The sequence below is a fragment of the Erithacus rubecula genome, assembly GCF_903797595.1.
Source record: "Erithacus rubecula genome assembly, chromosome: 6".
Classification (NCBI taxonomy): Eukaryota; Metazoa; Chordata; class Aves; order Passeriformes; family Muscicapidae; genus Erithacus; species Erithacus rubecula.
The window spans coordinates 26223144-26244365 of NC_136688.1; the positions used below are offsets into that span (position 1 = coordinate 26223144).

Genomic DNA, 21222 nt, shown 5'->3' on the forward strand with positions numbered 1-21222 from the left:
TGCTTTGCTCCAAAAACCATCCAGCATATCTTTGTTCCAGCTTGCTTTTGTTTGCCTTGACAACTGAGAAGCACCTTTAAGTTTTTGCTGGAAGAATTAAAAAGAAAAAACATACACACAGAGAAAGAAGCTAAGATGAAGGTGGAGAGACAAAGGTTCTCCATGGAACAGAGATCAAGGATAGGGAAAAACCTCCCTTTGTTTAGGATGTGAGTTGAGTAAGGAGAGCATGAGGACCACAGCCTGGAGGAACCAGGAAATAAATCACTGCTTTAGACAGGTGATACCACACTCAAGATACTTCTTAATATGCCCATTTTCTTCCCCAAACACAGTAAATAATCCTTTTTTGGACAATTTTTCAAAGAAAATCATGGGTCTTACTTCCTTTGGGCTTGGGCAGATAAGCCAAATAATGTCTATGTGCCTGTTAAAACAGCAGGATGATGAATCTCCTTTGTCTTGACCATGCAATGAACCACATTTATGAAGAACTGTTTGTATACAAAGCAAGGGATAAATGTTTATAAATGAGTTCAAACAAAGGACTGACTGTAAGGGCTTAATGGAAAAAGAGAGAAAAGAAAGCAAGTGCAAGTTGTCTGAAATTTTATGGCAGTGTCTTTACCATTGGCATCCATATTTAATAATTAATTCTAAATAGATGTTAGAAGTTGAACAATCCTCATCAAGGAAGTAATCCCACTGAGGTATATTTTCTGCCATGTTATGCATATTATGAAAGACAAACTTTCAGCTAGAATAGGTTTAAAATATCTTGTTAAAAAAAAAAAAAAAAAAAAAAAAAAAAAAAAAAGTTAGAAAAGCTTGCTAACAAGCACAGCAGCATAGCACCAGCTGACTGAGAACTTAGTAGAGGTAACACAAAATCACCTTTGAGCCTGCTCTATCCATGGTTTTCAACTCAGCCTTCAGGCTGATTCCTAACATGAATCCACACCGGCTTCATGTGGCTGACAGAGATTGACAAAATGTTTTACCGAGGACTTCTACAGTAAAGTTCAGCAACACCTGGGGAAGCCACAGCAGCCTCTGAATACTGAAAGCACACTGAACAGTAGCTGAAAAATCATCAGGCTCAAGAACAAGATCAACACACAGAGATTCTAGTATGGCCTCACACTATACCCTGTCAGTGGGTGGGAAGATGCAGACCTGCCTCGCTCTCCTCTCCAAAATCCACAGTGATGTATCTCAGGCTTAGGTCAGTGAAGCAGCATCTAAGCAAATGCAATCACCATGCCAGCCCTTTACAGGAGCTAATACAGTATTTCATGTGGGCAATTTTCTGTCTACCTATTAATATCAGCTCAGATTCAATTTTATGCAACTAGCCTCCCACTATTAGGTTTGCAGCAAGAGATTTATTATAAGGAGTAAAGATAGGATTCTGCCTTCTATTTTCGTAGTCTTACAGTGCTTAGCTGTTAATTAAATTTGGGAGCATGTAGGGATAATGACAAGCACACAGACTGATTTAGACACTGCTAAAAGAAGCCACACACTGCCTATGGAAAATACATGACAAGGATATAATACCACAAACACTAGCATAATTGAAGAGGAATGGCTAACAATCTTTTACATTTACTGCTGTCCTGTCACAGCTTAAGCTTCATTTCTATGAGTTATTTAGCCTGGCCTGAAATATCACCCAATACTGAGCACTGCTGTTTATAAATAATGGCATGGATTGGGTTGGAAGGGACCTTAACAGGGACGTTTAGTTCAACCCTCCTGCCACAGGCAGGGACACCTCCACTAGACCACGTTGTTCAAAGCCACATCTGACCTGGCATTGAACTTCCAGGGATGGGGCAACCCCACTTTTTCTGAGCAACCAGAAGTGTTGTTGAGGTTGTTAACCTCGTAAGTGTTAGTTCTCTGGGCCTTCCTTTATCCTCTTCTTAAAAACAGGAAAAATGTTTACTTTTATCCAGTCACTGGGGAGTTTGCCTGACTGCTATAACTTTTCAAATATCATGGAGGGTGGCTTGACAACCACAACAGTCAATTCTCTCAGGACCCTGGGATGCATCTCATTAGGCCCCACAAACTTGTGCCTATTCAGTTTCCACACGTGGTCTCAAACCTGCTCTTTGCTTACAGTGGGAGGGACTTCCCTCCCCACCCTCACCTAAGCCTCTGAGACTAATCTCTTACAATTGGAAATTGTAATTACCAGTACAATTAACAGTTGTAGTTACAATTACCAGTTACCCAGCTGAGACTAATCTCTTGCAATTCAAATTTTTGAGAATTATTTAGGAAAAATAAAAGATTTTCATGCTAGAAGATTGTTTCAAAATTTATTTCATTTCATTCCATCCTAAATATAAACACAACAATTTCTCTGCTGTGCAATGGGTTAAAATAAACCAACAAACAAGCATTATTTCAAGAGGAGATTTTAAAACCATATAAATTTTTCTCTGCCTCCCTTTGCAAGATTTATATCTCTGCTCACTGAGAGGAACATTCAACAGTATGCTTGTAGTATATATGCACAGGGAACACCTGTAAAACCTTTAAAAAAATTTGCTTGGGGACTAATAATAGACAGGAAAACATGAGACTATTTATCCTGAACCTCATGTGGGTTTTGATTGCTGCTGCCTCTACATTGTTTCTGGAAGCCAGTATATATATTTTTTTTCATTTAAAGTTAACTCAGTTTTATATATATTTTTATATATATGTATATAAACATGTCAAACACAACACACTTGCACAGGTACATCTCTTCCCTAAGGAATCACCCCTACAGACTGTGATGCAGACACACCTTCAGTGGTATAAGGCAGAAATTCCTGCAGAGAAATCTGTGGGCTTGCTTACATTACTGTGCAAGAGAAAGATGAGTAACATGAGGTGAACTAAAAGAAACAAAAATGGAACAAAATCACAACTTGAACCAGAACTTTAGATGAACAAATTTAGCAGGGAGAATATGTGCTAGTGGAATTGGGGCTGCTGTTTCTGACAATACTGGCTCTAGCATCTTTCATCTGTCATTAAAAATTAACTTCATAAAAAAAGATCTTAGGAGGGTGCGATCTCACTGCAGTGCCTGGAGAGATCTCAAAGGAAGCACATGCTCGACGGTGTGATCACAGCAAAATGGCAACGGTGTGATCTAAAAATAAATTGGTTCTTTGCTCTGAAGCTAGTTTCTCCCACAGATGCCCAAACCAAACTGCTTTAAGGGCTAGGCAGAGAAATAAACAATCTCTGGATGGCACTTATTTCCTATACATCACGTCTCCATGTCAGGAAGGTGAGCTCATTACTGTGTGAGAAAGCATAAACAAATGATTTGATCATAGGCTATGCATATGAGTAGACACCCACTCAAGTACTTCTATATGAAAGTCCCTTCCCTAACATCTAGCAACCCTTATTATTCATTGTCTGAGACAAGACTGGACCACAACAAATCACAGTTCAGATCCAGGAGTGCTAAAAAATGATCCTGTGAAGCTTATCCAGCAGAGCATCCTTTTGAGAGAAATAAGTCCTTTTGACAAGTCCATCACACAGTGGACATAACTGCAATTGACTGTCCTGGATCCAAGCAATCATCCATCACTGCCTGGGCTCAGTAGCTGTGCCAGGTACACTGCAGGGCTTACAGCACTTCTGTATCATCCTTCCCACAGACCTAAGAGCAAAGCAACCTATTTCTTCTGGTGTTCACTGGGCATCAAAATGCCCCCAGGGAAACATTTCCCCCTTGATCCAGCTGATGATGAGCCTATAATGCTAATTGTGAGGACTATGTAATGGCATCCTGTGTATTCTAGGTGCTGTTCTCATACAAAACAGAGCTCCCATCCTCTTAAGAAAAGCTATTTGTTTGCTGTGCATTATAAGGCACTAGGTACATACATGAACAAAAAAATGGCTAACATTTTATTAGCATTTAAGGTCCCCACTAAACAAAGAGAAAGCCTTCTGGTAGCCTAAGCTCTACATGTCCTGAAGCACAGAATAGTATTTTGCCTTATTTACATTATATTCAGAAGAAGGGGTCCACAATCAAGATCAGGGGTTTGTTGGTTTTGGTTTTTTTTTTTCTCTTTCTCTCAGGTCTCCTATTTTAACAGAACAAAAAGAATAAACTTTGCACCTTTGGCTCAAAAAGTGCTACCAAGAAAACCAGTTGCAATAACCTAGCTGCTTTCCTGTTTCCTCAACCCTTTTAGCAAGTCTGGACACAGACATTCACCTAGACTCCAAAAGAATCTTGGTGCCTAATTTGAGAGGCAGTTAATTCCTGAAGCAGCCAGATTAGGTGGGATCTACCTGCATTCTCCTTTACCAAGCTGGTAAGCAGCTGGATCTGAGAGAGCCTATCCCAAAGCCAAAGGGAAGTGATCTGCATCAGAAGTTACTGCACCTACTGAATGGTAGCATTTGAGATCATCCATTCTGTAAGTTCTTCACACAGTTGGGGCTACTTTCCCATAAAATTGAGACAATTTTGGTTTTTTTTGCCAAATATTCTTTTTAGCATAAATATATAGAGACCAGCAAACAAAGCTCTACATCCTTGCTTGAAAATCACCTCAAATCACTCAATACACATCTGCTATCAAAGGCTACATTCAGAGTGGATTGTTTAGTAGCAATCAGATCTGGAATAGGCAAATGCTACAAAAAACTATCCCAACCCCAGCATTTCTGTGATGCCATCAAATGCTTAAAATTTCACAGAGAAAAATATTTCAAAACCAAACACCTTTAAGGTGTCAGGACACTTCACAGTGTATAAGAACCTGAAAAGGCTCAAAATAGAAGTCTTAATTGTCTCACACTGGTCAGAAAAAAAAGCACAAAACTTCCAGAGATACCAAATTTGCTCTGCTTTATTTTTTTTCTTTTATCAGTTGATTAATTCACTGATATGAACAAATATTAGTTTAAGTTAGTGCCATTCCAAAGACACTTGGTGGCTTTTTCCACCCTTGTTCCTCATGACAAACTCCTCGCTTTGCTCCCTGTAAGAGCAGAGCCTTTGTCCTGGAAGGCTGGAGTGAGGCTGTCCAGTACACACAGGGTGTGTAGCACATTGTCATCCTCACACTGCACCTGGGAAAGAATGGCTTTTCATGGATGCTCTGTCTGCAGAGACTGGGGATGCCCTGGCATTAAAGTGTGTGGTACATCTCTGAGAAGCCAGGATAAAAACATGGAAGTTCATAAAGGAGCTGTTGAAGGACCTCATAAGTACAGTGTACAAAGGGTAAATGCGTGTTTGTGTAGATACTTTCCAAAGTAACAAACAAGGGTGTTTACAAACTCACTTTAAGGTCTCTACAGGCAGACCTAAACAAACCCACCACCTCACTAAACTCCTACACTCGTACTTGTTTTTCCTAGTCCTAGGACTCAATTCAAAGCTAGCATAAGCTTCACCAAAGCTTTGAAACTTAGCTTCAAATCACTTCTCCCCTACTCCCACCTGACCCCTCAGCCAGAAGGAGCGCCCCGTGCTCCAGGCCAATGTGCCGCTCTCCCACATTGCTTCCAGACCATTACCTGCTCCGTGCCAGGACAGCTCCCGGCATTGCTGAGCTGCAGCCTTGGCCTGCCTGCCGCACACCTCAGCCTCCCTCAGGGAGTCCCACACAGATCCCTTTCCACACAGCTCCCTTTCCTCCACAGCCAGCTGCGGCGCTCGGTTTGCCGGGCCTGCCTGCGGCTCCCTCACGCAGCGCCGAGGGATGCGCGGCCGCGCCCTGCCCTCAGCACCTGCTGGCACACGAGCGGGAGCGGAGCTCTCCAGGGATGGCGGTCAGGGGCCACAGGAGCCGCAGCGCCCAGCCAGGCTTTTATTAGAGCTCCGTTCGTGCAGTCCGTAGCCCAGCCGCATCTGCCTGGCACCCTGCGTGTGTGTGACCCCGGCGGGCTCGCCCCGCATCCCGGACACCTTCCCGGACACCTCCCGCCCTGCTCCCCCAGCCGGCACTGCAGGAACGGCACCGACAGCAGGAGCAGCGAGCACATGGAGTGCCGCTGGCATCCACCGATGCGCGTCAAAGGTACGCGCGCTCACCAAACACACACTGCATCTTCTTCCCTCCCTTCTGAGAAGTTAATTTCTGTAGTCATAAGGACTCTGGTCTCTCCTCTCCCCTGTAGTCTTTTAATTGAAAGGAAAGAAAGAAAGGTGGGAAATTAAGAACAGTTTAGCACTGAAAAGACTAATAGAGAATAGATATCCAGGTAGAGGGAGACAGCCCAGAACACAAAGTCACCTCCTACCTTCCTCGTGTGCCTGTGACAGGTGAGCACAAAAGTTGGAGATACTCTGCAGTCAAGCTCCAGAAGCCACTTTCCAATCGTTCTTGTTGAAACAGTGCCACTTCAGCCCTCTTCTCTCCTGCTTCTGTTTGGTTACTAATCCTTACTGCACAGGAAAAGCAGAGTTGTATTTCATTTAACCCCTTCAGCTTCTCTGTTTCTTCACATGAGTTTTCAGTTTTGCTTTGGAAAGCCAGCGTCCTAAGCATGCACACAAGGCACGCCTGCCTTGGAATTGTTTGTAGCTTCTGTACTCTGTGTGTGAGCACACACATGAGCTCTAAACTCTGCCTAAAGTTGTAACAGAGGTGGAGCCCTTTGTAACTGGTTTTATTTTAGCTGTAGGCATCATATCAAAAGAGAGAGAGCTATCCAAAAATCCCTTCAGTATTCATTTTCAGTGAGTTCTTAACTCTGAAAAAAAAAATTAACTTTACATTTACCTTGAAACTACAGTTCACAAATAAGCTTTTAACAAAATAAACTTTGAACTTAAATACAATTCATAGCTAGATTTGGGTCTAGGCAAAGTTAAGTAGACCCTTAAAATCTGACAATAGCAGCAGTTTGGATACAGACCTGAATTTAACCAAAGACAATGGCAGCACAGGTTTCTCTAGTTTTTTCCTCTAACAATTGCCATGCAATTCAGAAACGCCCTGAAAACCCCCTTGAAGGAACAATTTAACAACATAAAAACTGTTAAAGAAAAAGGAATCTAGTTGGATGCATTTCAAGGAAAAACTTGTGTTTTTAATCATGTGGATACTAGAGAAAACATTGCATAACAACTTATGTGTTGCTTTTGTTTTATTTTGCAAACAGATAAATCTGGCCCCCCATTGATTTTGTCCTCTGCTTAGTATAAAACAAATAAATACTGAAATACAGAGACCACAAATCTAGAAAAATAGATTCTGGTCCAACAATTATAATAGCTACCAGCATTTCAAACCCTATTTAATATTATGACCAAGGTTTCCTAGATTATAAGAATAGCTTTAAAGTTCCAAGTTTGAGTTGGTTTTTTATGTTTTGTCTTTAGAGTTTTAGAGTCTTTTTAAATCAGTAGCTCATTTGTAACCGTAAGAGAGAACCCTGTTTTTCAAAGGCAAGATGAAGCTTCTACCTTCAAGTAACTCCACATGTTGGATCTTCCATGGAAGACATCAAGATGTGCAATGAAATCTCCAGAACTGGTATCACTTCTGTCTTCTTGGCCATGCTGCTGCTTTAGATAATCAAAAGGGACACTGTCCTTGCCAACTGTTGCCAAGCTTAGATGTGCACAGCTTCAAATGGAAGTTTCTAGCAGACTCATAAATGCATCAGACACAGAAGCAATTTTATTCCAGGGATATGGCTCTCTTCATCCCTGCTGTTCAATCCCTGTCTAGCAGCTAACCATGAAAGGTACACAGTTCTCAAATACTACCATTACTCATCCCACAGGGGACAGAGTTCAGATAAAAGTCACATCTTTTCCACAAGCAAAAGCAATCCTGTACTTTCCTGTCAAAGCTAAGTCTGCCACAATAAACAAGGATAAGCCCAAACAGGAAATGCAGCACAAAATGGCAACACCTCCACCAAGCAGGAGGGGAACCACAGGATACTGAAAGACACAATACACCCCAGAAGAACATCTGATGGTGGTGCTGGTTTAGATTCAAATTTTCTTTTAATAAAAATAAATTAGGGCTTTGGCCCAAGATGTGATCCCTCCTTTTGCATCAGAAAATGGTTACATGAGCACATGCTTTTTCTTTTTCTACCTGCACTCTCAATTAGCCACTGGCTAATGCCATCCTGGTAGGTGTCACCTTACATCCAACCTTACAGCCATCAAGCCAACACCTGAGCCCCTGGCCTTCCATGAATAAACCAAACTCTCAGATCACTTTAAAGATTTTAGCCCATTGGCAAGAAAAAGCTTGAAATCCAGTCCCAAAGTTTCAAAAACTAGAAGGCAAAACCCCTCACAACTTCAGATCATTTTATAAATACCCAATCATTAAAATGCCATTCATGGCAATGGGACCCTCAATCAATGTTTTTTAAAATACCAAACTTAATAATGTTCCTGTAGTTCTTGTGTTCTTGTTGATAAACTATGAGGGAGCACAGAGACAGGGAAAAGGTTACTGCTCACATTGGAATCTAGCCAGGATACATCCAAAAAACAGCTGTGCCTACTGCATTAAAGCAGATACTGTATAAACACATCTGGATTAATTTTAACCCCATACAGACTTAATAGATGAGCTCCTGATATGCTGAAATAAAAAAAGAAGTGACCAGACTTTTACCACAACTAAGCAATATGAAACATCAATAAAATTTCTTTTATTAAAAAGGAAGAAAAGAATAATCTGCTTATACTTCCTGGTTCCAGCAGAGATGTGACAAAATCAGAAGCTGTTAGCGTAGGATTTGAACTTGAGGCTAGTTCTTACCCAGAAAAAGGCAACACAAATAAACCTTTGCCCTGTGGTTTCACAGAGAGTTTTGCATATGTACCTTTCCTCAGGGAGAAAGGACATGATCCTTGTGTTGAAATTGTTTTCACCACTTACCTGTAGTGAAAACAAGGTAATCCACTGATTCAAGACCTCATCTCTTGGTAAGACACTGATGGGTCACTATGGAATGAACACAGCAGGTTCACAGGCATTTGCCTCTTGCCACTAGGTCTGTCCAGTGGCTGGCCTGGCATCTGAGTGTCCCAGGTCAGGTCAAGAAGAAACTGTTGAGATGAGTGCATTATGAATAGGTACTGCTGAAGATGGTATCTCTTCTAGCCTGATCACTGAAGTGCTTCTGGCAAGGTGCAACCTCTACAGGAGCTGTGGAGTTGGGATTTCAACAGTTGCATGGCCAGAGGCCAGCAGTAAGACTTCTCCTTTCTATTTTGTTATACCTTTCATGGGAATAAACTACCAGGATTCCTTACTGCCAGAGGCTATTTCCAAAGACAATCTAAAGATCTGCACACTTTACTGGACGGGGCTCCAGTCTAGCTAGTTATAGCTGGCTAACACTTACAGCACTGAGCACTTTACTAGTCACCAGATGCCCAACAAGATGTTCTATCACTCCTCATCCTCAACACAACAGAGGGAGAAAAACTGATGGAAAAACTTGTCAAACATGATAAATACAGGAAGATTACTCACTGGTTACTGTCATGGGTAAAACAGACTTGGCTTCAGAGAAATTAGTTACTGAGAAATAAAACCAAAACACCTTGCTTCTTCCCCAGGGGAAGTTTAACACCTAACTTCTACCTCCTGTCCTCTCCCCCTGAGCAGCAACCAAAAAATTCATGCAGGACTCAAAAACCTCCAGAAGGGAAGCCTGGGAATTCATGCAAGGAATAGAAGAATCTCTGTTCAGTTTAGTTTCAAAATCTGAACCTCCCAGGACACTACCGTGATCAGGAAACCATGGCATAGTCACATTACAAACTGGTGTTCTTGATTGCTCACTTTACCATTTAGCCAAGGAGCAAGGATCTGGGGTGCTGTGATTATGGCTGGGTCACATGCTTAAAAATAGGATGTGTACCTTGCTTTGCTTTCAGAATAATGTCCAGTTTCTTAGATAAGAGCAATGGCCTAATCAAGGGAAATGGACAGCCATTACATTTAGCCTAGTACTTGCATTTTACCCAGGGGATATGCTCAAATGTTTCTGAGCACAGGATAATACTGAACAGTAATCTTACATCCTAGATAAGTGTGTTGATGGCTGAATGAGAAGGAAAAGAAATAAGGGTCTCTGGGATGTCAAATCAAATCCGCTGCTACTGGGGACATTATGGCATGTCTGTCTTTCCATCAGCTGCACAAGCATCTGAAAATTGGAGGCTTCAGCTTACTCTGAAAAAAAAAAAAATCTTTTGACATACTGATTTTTTAACTTATTTAAAAGAAATTACAGTATAGCAAGTTTTGATTCAACCTGAACTGAGCTGTTTTTCAAGTTTTTTTTTTCAACTGAACTCTTTTTAATAGTGCACCAATAGCTCCATTCTTCTCAGACTCTCACTCACTATTGCAGGATAGGCATGTCATTTAGTCCTCTGTATGACAGCTTCTCAGCATACAGAATGAATCCTGTCAACCCTTCAGGGAAAGCAGCTCAATTTCATGTTCAGGAGACATTACAAAGTCCTTAGAGGAAGGGTGGAAAATGTCTTACACACCAATGGGCTCTGCTGTACAAGTTAACTGCATCAAAGCCTGTTATCCTCTTGCAGTATCTCTGCACTGGTTTATCTCTGCTGCACTAGCCATACATTAACTCTTTCAGGTGCTGAGGATGTTGCAGAGGAGCTCTACAACTTTTGTATTGATACAGCTACAACCAGAGCTGATTTTATTGTGGTTGGCCAGCACTCAGCCACTGGAGTCAGTAATTCAGGAGAACAAGGAGGTATCAGCTTCATTCCTACCTAGTCTCCCTTCTTGGACACTTTCACATAATGCAGCTCAGAACTGTGGAAACCAATGCAGTCATCAGTATTTTGCTATAATCTGCTCCTGAAATAGAGCAACTCACAGGCACTTGGGTCTGGCAGGATTCTTTTCTCTTAGTCCCTTCTTGACAACTGAGCCAATTCCTGTGCTGTGCTCTCCAAGTGAGCCTTCAAATAAATTTACTCTTTGTATTCAAAGAATTAGGTACCTCTCTTCATCCATTTCCAAGATGAGTGAAATGGCAAGCCTGTCACTTCATATTTATTCTGATTCTCACCCAAATCAGGCGAGACTTTTATTCAGGCCAGCTTTCCAAACAAGCTGATAGCACAACACCCAGTTTCAGCTCTTCATCCTTAGGCCGTTTAAAGAAGAAAAGAAGCATGTAATGATAATGTCAGTGTTCAAAAAGCAAGAAACAACTTCAAAGTGCTGTGACTAATTTTTTGCAAACTGTGTTGTGAAAGGCACTCCAGTACACTGCACCTCAGGATACAAGTGAAGGCACTATTCCATTGCTAAGACTATACTTGGAAGCACAAACATTTGCCTGTAAAAAAGCAGAGGAACTACATGTAATGGAATAAACATTGTTTTTAAACCAGCCCAACTACTCCCGAGTATAAGTCATGTAAAGAAAACCAGGATACAGCTGAGTCTATTGGAAGAGAAGTGGTATTAATTTTTTCTAGCATTGGATAACACATCTAGTTTTTCTGATGTCCCACCCCAAATCTTAGGTTATTTACAGGAAATCATTCTAACATCTTTCATTAAAAGTAGATACTTTGAGTCCTTCTAATTAAGAAACTGATTATAAGGACACTGCAATCCCATTTTCTTTTTCTGTATCATGGATTTAAATATTGCGTAGGGCAAACTTGGCAGCCCCACTGTGAATCTCATTTAGAGAGATTAACCTGTGAACACAGAGAGATCTGGAGGGTCTATGTTTGTCCACTCCTTGATGCACAGGATTTAAACAGGAATAATTATATTCAGCAAACATAAACACACACTGTCAAAAAGTAGCATATATATGTATTAAATGAGGCAATACCTTATCTTATCCAGAACAGACACTCCCTCAGCTGTTTGTTTTCCTTTTATTTTGGGTTTACATTTTAATAATATATAAAAAAATAGAAGAAATCACAGGTGGTAAGCAGATTTGAGCTAGAGAACTGATTTCAAGGGAAAACATTTTTAGTTCTTATACAAACAAATACAGTGATTAATGTTGATTTCTTGTGCTCCCCAAGCTGTCACTGGTAACAAGGAGTAAAGGGTCCAGGCTGGCCATTTGTATTCAGATAACATTTAAAAACATAAAGGACAGTCTCCAAACTCCCAAATGTTTCTGGATAATCCAATCTGCTCTACCCAAAATAGCAAAAAAATTAAAGTCTAGATCACACATATTTAACAAAATATGTTATCACATGAAACAAAACCAAAAAATGTGCTCCCCATGGATGTCATTTAAAACGTCAGCCCTTTGCTCAGAAGGTCTTGTCCAGAGCTCAGTCAAGATCTGAGTTTCCAAAGGCTTTGGACTAGGGATAGACTGACTGATGTGGCAGAGAGGAGGGCAGAGAAGGAACCTGATCAGCCTAATTCTAGGCCTGATCTCAGTATTTTGTAGTGATTGAGAAAACTGGAGTTACTTTCAGCACGGCTGGACTGAGTCCTAAGAGAAAGTCTTGCTGAACTATTCTGCCCTGCCCAAACCTTGAGGGAAACCAAAGCAGTCAAGTTTCCCTTCCCTCTGAGCTGACTCCCTGTACCCCCACAGAGTGCACCTGGGCTCCTAGTGCCACACACACCCTGAGGCCCTCAGCAATGGAATCAGCTTCTCTGCTTCTCACAAGCGTCAGCCCTTGCTGGAATAGGGAGCTTGCAAGGCAGAGATAACAATACAGCAAAGCTTTGCAGGGAAGAAAGAAGCTGGCTACATCACAGCCAATATGAAGAAAGATCCTCCTGGAACTATTCCAGCTATTCTCCATTTAAACATTCAGGCTTTTTCTCTCAGCACTCTTTCCACACTCCCCCCCAGAGATCTCATGCTATTCACTGTGGAGTCTAAAGTCACCTGCTCTTAGCTGGGCTTGGCACTGACTACCACAAATGCTGCTTAGGAGATACAGAAGCAGAGAGAAAAGTTGAAAGCAAAACCTCTGACAAGCAATTCTCACCCCCACGCCCACATACATTTATCCCTCGTAATTCCCGGTCCATTTATACACATTACTTCCTCTAAAGAAAAGTAAATCCAGTGCCAAAACATAGCTCTTTGGTTAAAAAAGTGTTATATTCAGCAGAGGTTTTAACTCTAGCATACTAAACACAGAGTCATTAGGATTTAACACCATTGAAATGGAAATTGAGACAGAAACCTTTCCAGTTCTTATACTTCACTTTGGAATTGGAAGAGGACAACACCAACTGCAATTGCATTAAAAGAGATCCTCTGGAACAACATGCCCTTGATAGAAAGTACTTGGAAGCATGAGGCACGACATAAGCTCTTGCTGATGTCTTCCAGCATCAGGCAGCAAGGAAGCTGACACCCTACTAAGGACAGTATTACAGCCTCGCTGCCCAGCAAAGTCAGCAACAAAATAGAGCAACAGGGGCTGTCAGGATGATGATCCTTCTCTCCATCTCAGCAGACTCGCGGCACAGCTCTTTCCAGTGGCTCAAGGCAGTGACAGTTCTTTTCCCAGGCTCTGTCCTTGTGCAACCTCTATGGGGCATGAGAAGGTGCCCAGATCCTGGCAGCTGTTTCCATATGCCTATGGCTCAGATCTCTGACAAGGGATTCAGGAATGAGATTTCTCTCCCAGCATAATGAAGTCTTTAGTCATTAACAAAGGAGCCTTCTAGGGCAAAATTCCAGCTGAGATCTTGCCTCCACAGAGATGATTTTTGCCAGCACAAGGTTTAGTCTGAGGAGAAAGGGAAAGGGTTGCTTTTACCATCCAGGGATTTTTCAGTTGCAGCAGTTGAAGGTTTCTGTTTACTCTTAGATCAGGTAAGAAATCTTTTGCTTCTCCTTCCTGACACTTCACAGCTGCCGGTTGAGCTTCTGCGCTTGCCGCTCCTTTGCCTCAAAGGCAAATTTGGTGTCCTGCAGCTGCGTAATGGCCTCCTTGGCCTCCTTCAGGTCCTGGCAGATGAGCTCGTACTTCTCTATCAGCTCCCTATTCTCCCGGCGCAGCTCCTGTACCACCTGGTTCACCTCCTCCGTCTGCTTGGTGCAGTGGATCTTCAGCTGCTCTACCTCAGAGAGCATGATCTCCATGTTCTTGACCAGTGACTCCAGTTTCTCTTTGGACATGGTGTCAGGATCAGTTCTACTCAGTATGCCCAACCCAAACCCAAAAGGGACAAAGAAAGCCACCCTGTGCAACATGCACCAGGACGTCTGGCAATCAGTCTTGTGGTCTCTTTTTATACTCCCTGCTGCTCATCCTCCTCCCTCCTTCCCTTTCCTTCCCCAAAGTGTCTCTAATCTTCTTTGCTTGGTTAATCTACTTATTTTTATTGCGTTGTAGAAATTGACTGAAGGGCTGACAGCCCTGCAGTAACATATGTGCTGTGCAGCAAAAGCCAGAGCAATAATGAGACTCTGTGCAGCCCTTCCACAGAAAAGCAGCTTTCATCTGAACAATTCTCTTGGGAACCCTTTGCAGTACCCATTAAAGTACAAAGAAAGCTCTTCAAGCCAGACGCCTACTGCAGTCCTGTGCACCCAGTCCCAAGAGCACAGCCTGACTTTCATCTTACATATACTGAGGTAAGCAAGCTTACAGCAATACACATCATGTATAGGCAAAGAGAACTAACCTCAGTTTCTCTTCCTCTCTCCTAATCTTTGTTCAGACAAGATGGAAGGAACAAAATAAAAAATTCCTGTTTTTTTTTCCTCAGGAGAAGATCTATCCAACAACAAATGCTGCAATATGTTATTGAAAGCAGTCACAGTGGTTATCTGTGGCAGCCACAGTTACTGGGCCATGTACCACTTGAAGGTGGCTTGTGTTCTGTTGGGGACATAGAGGCTAGAAATTTTAAACCCTGGTACCCCTTCCCTCCCTTCAGCTCCATCAGTAACACTGGCCCCAGAACTCACACAAAACCCTTACTCCTGTTCACACTTGCCACCCACGACAGGATGTCACATGGCTGCTGAGCACTACCGCAATTGTGAGAATCAGGACTGAGACATGCCAGTCTCAACAGCCCGAATATTCAGGTCACATCACACAGCAGGGTGATCCCAGCAGCCACAAGGGATTAAGTGAGTCTGCCTGACTTTCTGAAGTTTGACCCAGACTTTCTTATGTATCCAGTTAATTAATGCACTTGCCTAGACAATAAGAATCATTAATTAGCCAAGTATCTGATGTAACAATATCACCCTTGAGAAATTAATTTGTCTGAGGTGATATCATATGTGGCTCCCCAGGAAAGAACCTATGCTACTTAGCATTGATTGTCTGGCCAGGGGGCACAGACCATGGCAGAGACAAGAATGCAAGTTTGCTCTTGGGGAGCGAACTAAGGACTGAAAAGCATGTCTCTCTCCTTCCTCCCCACACAGGAACATGTTCTTCAGGCTGAATCTGCATCTTTTCAAAGGCCTTCAAATTGTTCTACACACCCACAGAAAGGCAGAGTCTCATTTGCCATACAGCACACAGACATGGATCTGTGCTCACTATTCACCTCACAGAATGACATTCCAGTGCACAGCATTGCATAACAGCCTTTACTCTTGCACGCTGTTTTGCAATTCCAGTTCCCCTTAAAAAGGATCCTGTAATGCCATCACATATGTTCAATACCAGATTAGAGAGAATACACATGTTCGTGTGCAGAGCTCCCACAAATATATTTTTCCTTCACTTTTCTCCACAAAATGTTGCTTTTTTCAGCTACGGAGAGTTTCAGATACTTCATCCCATAACTCATTGCCCCTTCTTCCCTGCTAGGCTCAGAGAAATAGAGCTGTTTCTTCCAGGAAATTTTACATCTCCTCCAGCACTGGATGAAAACACTGCTGGATGCTGGCCAAGCCCTGACAGTGTTCAAAGGCCTGGGACTTCTCACAGCTGGAGGTTAAAGAGCTGCTCACAAAGCCAGCCATCCTACTGCCTCTCACACAAGTGCACCAGCAGACCCCTCTCATCCTGGCAGATGGAGCACTTTGCACCACACTTTGAAATGAGCAGAGTGACATCCTTCAGATGAAAAGAGAGTGGGAGAATCTAAACATAATTAGAATATGTCCTAAAGTCCTTGAAGAAACATTTGCACTGGCTGTCAGCCCAGATCCCACGTGATGCACATGGCACTGGAATAGGCTGGAACATGCTGCAGCATTACAGAACAGCAGGTCTTCATTAGTGAGGAATCTTCCCTGTCTCCACAACTGTACACGCTGCACCCAAACAAGTTTAAATCAAGAAGAATTACAATGATGCACAAAGGGAGTGCCACAGAGGCCATCTACTTGGATATTAGTAATTGATACATCACCTCTGTCTTACTCTCAAAATTATTTAAGTTGCCTTGGATACAGACAGAATCTTGGCATGAGAAAGGGGGTAAGAGACACTACTGAAATAAAAATGCAAAATGAAAACAAGGAGTAGCAGGAGAGGAGTTTCTACAAAGATATGGGAATTGCTACTATTCTTGGTTTGATTTAAAACATTATCTGATGAAGTAAGAAGTAGGAATTAAAAGTGTGCTCAGAAAAATTCCAGTGGGAAAATGATGTAAAAATCATTAGACCTACTGCAACAAAACTAACTTGAACTGTAGTTTCTTACCTTTAGTCACTGCTGGACTCCACTGTTGCAGACAAACCAGAGGAAGAGTAAAACACCAAAAGTGAATTCAGCTGGGGAAAAATGCACAACAGCATACCTGAGAAAAACAATTCAAACCACAAGAATTCAGTGCACATGGACACAGAGCAAACAGCAGAGTGTTGGGAAATAGCATGTTAAGACAGAAATCAACCTAGCAGGGGAAAATAATAAAGCACTGCTGGACTGTATTACATAAAGGCTGTGCACACTGTAAGGGAGTGAGGTAGCTCCAGCTTCTCCCTCCACCCTGCTAGAGGAAAAATGTAATGTTTTGTTCTGGACATTTGTCATAAAGGGACCACAAAAGAGTTTGGAACTTAGACTAAGTGTTCAGAGAAGATGCTGATATCAAAAAATGTGAACTCCATGAATTATGTTTAAGAAGAAGGATTGAAAACTACATGGCAAGGTATTTCTAGGGCTGTTTTGCAATCATGTCCAGGTCCTCTGCATGTTCTAGGAAAGACAGCTCAGCTGGAAGAATATTTCTGTAATTACTGAAGGCCTGGCTGTGCAATTGTAGTTTTGAAAAGACCAGTGATTTCTGTGGTCTCAGCCAAATGGTGCCTCTCTTGTTATTTCATAGCCACAGTAAATCAGGAAAAATTAGTGTTAAACTTCTCACTATGGTACATTGACAGACACCATTGACAAATCTATCAGCTCTTTTGTGCATGCTCTTTCTCTATTCCATCTTTCAGTCTGCATTTAGGTTTGAGATATATGAAAGAAGGAAGCACAGAGGTAGTTAAGAACAAAATAGGGAAGCAACCATTGTGAACACCCACTCGTGCTCTTGTGGATGGCAGGAAAATTGTAGAAAGTGGCACTGGTGAAAGTGAAACTTCTTGTGCTTTTCCATAATGGGTGGGAGCTACAACATCTGACTACAACACCACACTCAACTCTGCTGGCTTTAGCACTAGAAGCAAATGGCAGTATGAGGCTGCCAAGCTGAGGATGGTTCATGTGAGACATACTTGTGCTTCTTTACAGGTCTCCGAGCCAAAGAGAATCAACTTCTCCTCTCACTCAAGCCAGAAATGCAGTTTCCCCATCACGTTCATACCTTTGAGAGTCTGAGAAGGAGACACAAAAATTGTACTCTTTCAGGATCTGTCTGAAAGCAGACCATGGGTGTTCCAGTTTCTAGTGTATTTAACAGGAGCCTTGGGAACATTTGAGGAAAAAAATCATTAAGCTACCTCTCTCTTTGAAGCTTTCCCAGCATCACAAGAGGGACAATTCATTATCCTAGAATTTTAAATGGGAAGAACAGCTTTAAATAACTGCTCAGGCTAAAAAAGCTTGCCACTTGGTACAAACTCTGCAAAGTAGAGCTTCACATACCTTATCTTCTCAGGCACATACTTAGATTGCTGTATCTACTTCTAGTTTTTCCAGTCACAGACAGTACTGTAGACTCTTGGTAGATAGCTTAAGGTTATCATCCCAGCTAACAATGGTCATTATTTTAACAAGTGATTTTTTTTTTAAAGACATATAGTATGCCACTAACTGTAGTGAAAGCATTAGAACCCTCCAATCTGTTTTTTCTTGCAGCCTTTTCACTTATCCCTGATTTATCCCCAATGGTATGTCTAGAAGCCAGTGCAGCACTGCAAGCCCTGTGCTTCACCATCTAGGAAGCCTACTTGGGTAAATACATCTTATAAAAATCATTACAAGATGAAGTATAAAGAGCTCTCATCTCTATATTCATAGTAAAACCACTTGAAAAAACAAAACCAAACCAAAACTACATAAAAACCACTAGAGACCAAGCAGCACCTCGAGGCACTGACCATTCCCGCACCAGAGTGGGAAACATTTGTCCCCAGCTATTCAATTTGTTTCTAATAAAAGACAAACACCATTGTTCCATGTGCCAAAATACTCAGCACTGTGTAAGACATTGATGTAATGATGATCTCATCCTGCAGAGTTTAGAGACTATTGATAAAATCTGCTCCCTTATTAAAACATGAGATTTAATTTTTGCCACTATTCTAAGCATTACCCCTATCTCATGCAATTTGGCAGAATTCAGTTTAGCTGCACATAAAACTACATGATTTACAGGTGTTGGTCTAAAATACTCCACCAAAAGGATACCTACCAAAATTGTGACCAAAACTGTTGACACAAATGAGATTAATATGTCTCAATGCTGTAGGTGTCAAGAGAAGTATTTATGGATACAGAGGTACCTTTTTCTATTCTGCCTCTACCTACTCATCAGCCAGATCAAAACAATTAATTCAGCATAATACAGATCAGTAAAATAAAAATTGATACCTTTAACAGTTATTCCCAAATCGGATTGATTTCTCTTTAAGAAATCAACTGGTAACAAAAATACCTAGCAGTGACAGGGGTCTTATATCAACTTAAAAAAACCTCTCCAACCCTTTACTAGGATTTTTACCACCTAAGAAGAAGAAACTGTTCCCACATGTTATAAAATTATTTAATATTTGAGATGAAAAAGCTATCAAAGCAGGACAGTGATGAATCCTTCAGGTAAAACCAAAGAGTGAAAAATATTAATGACTGTTTTAAAATGTTAAGAATGTTTCAAAACAAAAGCTCTTCCTAAACTAAGAAATGTGTTTGTTCAGAGTGTCAAACTGGAAAATTTGCAAAGCCCCTCTCAACAGTAACACAAGGGGTTCTGCTGGGAAGACATTCTCCACACTACCAAACCACATTTCTGGTGAGGAAACTACACAGAACATCTCCTGGGGACCACGTGGGATTGTCCAAGGGGCTTTCACACCCACACCAACCTCCTGGGCCTCAGGGGTTGCTCCCTCTCCACAGAGCCTGAAGAAAATGTTATGAGAAGGAAGGGGAAAGAAGGAAACATCTTCCCTGTCCCTTAGAGCAGACTGGGGCCTGCCAGCATCTCCACAGGCTGCAAGGGCAGATCAGATGCACAGGACTGAAATGATGGGCTCAGTAAGTCAGTGAGCAACGCACCCCGAGGAGCAATTAGATCTGATGACAACACAACAGTCAATGGTTTGCCTAATACATCTTTCCATGTCATGTTGAATTAAGGGTTGCTGGAAAGGAGGGGAATGAGCAGAAAACAATTATCCCTAATCAAAAATTTATACAGGGGCAAATATATTTTTAATTTGCAAATAAATAGTCTTAGAAACATTCTTTCATTTATTCTGTAGTGTGATTTTTTTTTCCTAAAGACTGAGTGTCCATCCTGACAGAACTTGCAGGCTTCAGAAAAACAAACAATGTAAAATTTCCCAAACTGAAGCTTTGTTCAGTACATATGGAACTGAAATACTGGTTCAAAGAACAGAAAAGAGGTCCACAGATTATTTGCAGGACATGGGGTTATGCAATCTGGTCCTGTAACCACACTACACCAAATAAAGTGGCAGTGGCGCAGATGTCAGTAATTACTGAGAAACTTGATCTGGTGAGAAGAAAGGCCTCTTTTAGTTCTAGATACATGTGAACAAACACTCACGTCATTTTTGGTTCAGGATGCCAAATTCTATTATAATGATTATTTGGACATGACATTTAAAACTCTCCTTACCCAGCTAAACCAATCTCCAAAACACAGCTGAAGAACTTCTCAGTTGTTTGTGGATTATCCTTGACTACCTGTTGCACATTTAAGAATAAGTCAATCTGAATTATCCAAATACATCAAGGAAGTTTTAATTGTATTCACTATTCAGCAATATAAAAATACCACTCAGTGTTGACTCAGAAGCCTCTGTAAAGAATGGAGAAGTATGATATCAGCAAGCCCTTGCTGAGGAACTACCTAGGAACAGTTTCATTGAAACATGGCAAGTTGTCAATGCCAAAACACTGGTATAAATGAAGGCTGGCTTCCCAGATGACTGTTCTCTACCAGCTTGTCATAAGATCAGTCTCTCAGCAAATCTCAAACCCTATCAAAGTAGACAAAAAGTACTAAATTTTCCAGGGGCAACAAGTAGCATCTTCTCAGTACTGTATCCCTAGCTCCCTGTCACATAAACAGCCTTGACAATCTTTAAGCAGATTATGTACACAACAGCTTCATCTCCAGAGGAAGTGGGATTAAAAGGTTTATTGCTACTATGACAACAGCCAGGTTCTGCTGTTCTTAAAATAGGTTTGAAACCTTAGCAGTGGCTAGAAATACATACATGCCTCCCCTACAGGATTCATCATGTACTAAATACAGTCCTCCAAAAAGAAATCATTTTATAACAGTCTGCTTTTTTCAAGTATATATTTTTATCGTGCTCTTTAATCCCTTGTTACGAGCACTCCGAATAGAAAGCAGTAAAAAAGGCACAGTGCTGCCATGTGGCTGTGATTACAGCTTTAGAAGTGATTATTGCTGGGTGCTGGCTGCAGGCACCAGGAGAGGCACTGCCCCCAAACAACAATCACTCCCTTGCAGCACCTCTGCACCGTGGGGTCTCTAGCTGCTCCATGCTGCCATTTTTGTTCTTACAAATGTTCCCCTTGATGCCCACAGGTATGCTGTTATGTCTAAG

General features: G+C 41.6%; 1 protein-coding gene across 7 annotated transcripts in view; it reads right to left on the bottom strand.

Annotated features, from left to right (window-relative positions):
* The window catches only part of PAPLN (papilin, proteoglycan like sulfated glycoprotein), a 60796-nt gene extending 43960 nt beyond the window's left edge, over positions 1 to 16836 (bottom strand). For 2 of the 7 annotated variants that reach the window (XM_079308009.1, XM_079308003.1), the window contains exon 1: positions 6289 to 6693. The gene's annotated coding sequence lies outside the window, so the exon portion shown is untranslated. Of the gene's footprint in view, positions 1 to 5107; positions 5192 to 6288; positions 6696 to 6770; positions 6896 to 16651 lie in introns of those variants that run through there. The other 5 variants (XM_079308004.1, XM_079308005.1, XM_079308006.1 and 2 more) reach the window with 5 other exon arrangements.
* Positions 16837 to 21222: the final 4386 nt, after the last annotated feature.